We start from the raw sequence: 4,646 nt of genomic DNA, 5'->3' as shown, positions 1-4,646 counted from the left end.
TGGTGTTCTTTTGTGATTCTTTTAATTTTTCTTCCATATACACTGGATAAAGAAGAATGGATATGGTGCAACATTTATCATCCACTTCTCAAAAGAAAAAAGAAAAAGAAAATTGATCAGCCCTTTGAATTCTTGTGTTATGACAGCCAAGATAATTATTTAAGGCTGACATGGAGAGAAGGCAAGCAATCCAATAATTTATAAGATCCAAAAGGCAGAGCTATATGCTGTCATTAAGAAAACTAGGAAAGGGTTGTTCCTCAGAAAGTTCACTCAAGTAATAATTGCACATTGCTGCATAAATTGGGATTTTATGAAAACAAACTGTTCTATGCCTAAAAGGTAACGGTTCCCCTGGCACATATGTACTAGTCGTTCCTGACTCTAGGAGGCAGTGCTCATCTCTGTTTCAAAGCCGAAGAGCCAGCGCTGTCAAAAGACATCTCCGTGGTCATATGGCCAGCATGACTAAACGCCGAAGGTGCACGGAAAGCTGTTACCTTCCCACCAAAGGTGGTCCCTATTTTTTCTACTTGCATTTTTTACATGCTTTCGAACTGCTAGGTTAGCAGAATTTCTATCCTAGTAGCTACTAAAAAGTCTTCTGAATGGCTTAGTATGTATTATGATTGTATCAAAAAAACACTTTTACACGTTATTTAGCAATGGATGAAATTTCCAAGCTTTTCGAAAGAAGAGCAAACACCATTCTCTTTTTGAAGGAAAAAGTTAACCAGTAAAATGCATCATTGTCCCCATTGTGAGTTTTAGCTTTTGTCCACTAATAAAAGTTTAATGTTAGGATGGGAGAGAAATCAAAGTTACCACATTATTTATGGGAGCTACTTGAATACCGTTGACTCCATTGAATTTGATCACATACTCATGGCTCTTTCTCTTCCTCTTGTTTATCCTCACAACAGTCCCATGAAGTAGGTCAATAGAAAAGCAAGGTGGACAATATGGAGCTTCTGGTTGCCAGGGTATCTGCAGGAACTCCAAATACCATCTATAGAACCATACAATTAAAAGATAATAATAAAATGGCCAAAAAGCTTGCCAAATTACCACATCTGACATGCAGTGATGGGATTCAAATTATTTAACAACCGGTTCTCTGCTCTAATGATTTCTTACAACAACCAGTTTAACAAACTGCTCAGAAACTTAACAACCACTTCTCCCGAAGTGTGCGAACTGGCTGAATCCCACCACTGCTCACATGAGATCTCATAAGGACCTGCACATAATTTCTAATATGTTGAGATTTAATGATCTTGTCAGATTTGAGTTATTTTATCTTTTTGAAGTATTTTAGTGCCTCAAAATTATTATTAGATTTCCTGCACCATAAACAAACTTCAAATATTCTTGCAATAACAGAGGGTGAATTTGTAATGGTATGAAGACCAGACAGACAGATAGACAGACACACACCAATTATAATTTCACCAAAACTGCTGGAGAAAAATGTGTGCACACCCAATATGTTTCAAGGATGACCACAGAAGGTGCTTCATACTGCCTTATACTAGAGCTGCCATTTCACATGGATTATATCTGATTTTGTTACAACCAATCAAGTAAAATAGGATCATCCCAATCTTGACATTTCATAGCTAGCAAGTTGACAGAATTCACATAATGACTGCATTGACATATTGCACCAAAATCTGTCTTGATTAGAATCTTGACAACATATTAAATCATTAGGTAATGTTTGCAAATTTCAAATGCTATAAAATACTTGGCTGACTTTATCAAACTGATTTATTATGTGCTGCCAAACGTAACACCAGAGGTGGTATTCAACAGGTTCTGACCAGTTCTGGAGAACCAGTAGCAGGAATTTTGAGTAGTTGAGAGAATTGGTAAATTCCACCTCTGACTGGCCCCACCCCCATGTATTCTCTGTCTCCCGAGTCCCAGCTGATTGGGAGGAAATGGAGATTTTACAGTAACCTTCCCCTGGAGTGAGGTGGGAATGGAGATTTTACAGTATCCTTCCCCTGTCTCGCGCACCAAGCCATGCCACGCCCACCAAGCCCACAAAACCGGTAGTAAATTTTTTTTGAATCCCATCACTGCTTAACACCCACATAGAAATATTTTTGTCCCTAACCTGGTATTTCAGTGATGGTTTGTCAAGCAAGAAGACAATACTGTCTGATGCATGGAACATGAAAGACGTGAGGCTGGAAAATATTAAATACATCAAACCTATTGTGTCAAAAATCAGCTTGCAGGCTCTTCCAAATAAGCATTATTTCACCATGCTTAATAAGACCCCTTTCCCTCCCAGAAAGTCAGGCCAGTGTTAATGCGAACATATTTCATATTTATTTATTAATTTGGTAAGGTGCCCAATCCATTCCAGCTCACATCAGCTTGCAAGAACAGTTAAAGTCTATGGGATACATAATAACATAAAGCAATATAATTGCAATGGTAAAATTACTTATTTTTTACTTCCTCTTTTACTGCTTCAGGGGTGAAAGGAAATACCAAATACAATATATAACAGGGGTCCCCAACCCCGGTCTATGGATTCGCACGGGCCATGGCATTCCCTGGTGCCCAAAAGGTTGAGGGCTGCTGGTATATAAGATACTTCTATATCTACTATACTATAACATTTATGGTATATTTAATACTAAAACATCTATAGCAGGGGTTTCAAACTCAAGGCCAGGGGGCGGATCCAGCCTGTTGAGTGCTTAGATATGGCCTGCAGGGCCTCCCTGGAAACAATGAAGGACTGGCCCACAATGCCTCTGCCAGTGAAAATGGAGCTCAGGAGGGTCACATGTATTTTTGCTAGCAGAGGGTTGCAGGAGGCCGTTGCAGTGGAAAATGGAGCTTGGGAGTCTGTTTTCGCTGGCAGAGTACTCGGCCACCACAGGCATCCCCGACATGAGTGATGTCAAGCTGGCCACAGCTACCCTGGCCACACACACCCTGCCCCCCCAATCAGGGGTGTCAAACACAACCCTGATACGGCCCTCAGTGAAATTAAGTTTGACACCCCTGATCTATAGTAAACAATTTAGCAACGTAACAAAACAACGCTTTAAAAATACGTATTACAAAGGTTTGAAAAATCTAACACCATAATGGAAATTAGTAGTGTCATTACAAATTAATTATTAAGTGTAATTATTATTGCTCCTCCACGCATACCCACACCTACACAATCATACCCTACATATACCTACAGAGCCAGATCCATACCTACACAGCCACATACACCCAAACACACATACTGCTTCTCCTGAGATATTATTAAAATCAGTGGAGACTTATTCAATGTGACTTGGCAGCAACATATAACTTTGTGTTAAGATGTGTTAAGATCATAAGTTGCTGCAGCAGACCAACTTTTCCACATTAATCCAGCAGAGATTCCCTGGAGACCCACTGTCAGGGTATACAAGATTCAAGAGTGATTCAAGAGTATATTATATCCATTGACAATAGCAGTCATTGATTGTAATAGGCCTGTCCTGTATGGGTGTGTCCAGACTATATAAAAACCACCTAAATTGGGAGCTTTTGTTTCATCTTTTGGCAGCTACAGCTATGTATTGTACAGAAGGATTTTCTTTTATTAATCCTGATCTCCCCAGATTTATTTCAGCGTTTGATCTTGCATTCCGACATCATGAGCAAAGGAGAATAACTTTCCACACTCCCAGCTTCCATGCTGTGTATCTTTTTATCTATCTCTGTCACATCCATCTGACCCTGCTTCTTTGTAAGCCAAACAACGTCTTCAAAGCTACAGTTTGTCTGTGGGTTGAGACAGGCATGGGATCCTATCAGTTTAACAACCGGTTCGCTGAGCACACGCTTCGCACATTATCTAGCCAGTTCTGCTCTATATCCAAAAAGCCTTTAGCCTGGCTAGGAGAGAAAGATTAATAAACAAGGAAGCAAGAAAGCGCAGGAGGTCTTTTTGAGAAGCCAAGTCAGGAAGTAAATGGTAGACTGGTAGTAACATAGCATCAAAATTCATCATTGGCCTCCCTGGTGCCGATTAGATCTTGTCCATTCTGACTTTTGATTGTTTAGCTACTTTGAAGTAGATCTCCCCACACAAAGTCCAGCTTAGAATTGTCTCCTTTGGGTAATGTTCCAACTTCTGGATCTGTGTGATTGTCTGAGAGGGATGTTTCATGATGACGTTGAAAAGATCTATACCTGCGATGTCACATTGCCGACATGTGATGTATCGTAACATTTTTTTCCCTTTGCAGTGCTGAGATGGGGGTGGCCTGCATGTGAAGATCTGGCCCACTGGCCGCCAGTTTGACACTCCTGACTCCTGATTGACATCAGACAGGCTCTTTGTTCTTATCATATCTTACTTTCAAAATATACTGAGATTGCTATATTTCTGTTCCTGAGAGGGACACACACAGGATTAGAAGCAAGCACATTAGCCTGAAAGATAGTTTGTTTCATAAAACTAATAATAATGATAGTCAGTCAGGGCTGTATATTATGATTCAACATTCAGTAGAAATTATGCAAAGCTAATCAATTCAACTAATATTCTATTACCGAACAAGGACAAGAAGAGGAAGCAATGCATATTAATTACTATTTCAATGCAATAAGCATTGTAAGCCTAATAGAGAATCACA

This window comes from Natrix helvetica, assembly GCF_964273705.1.
Source record: "Natrix helvetica genome assembly, chromosome: 1".
NCBI lineage: Eukaryota > Metazoa > Chordata > Lepidosauria > Squamata > Natricidae > Natrix > Natrix helvetica.
Note: the sequence above shows the minus strand (reverse complement) of the source record.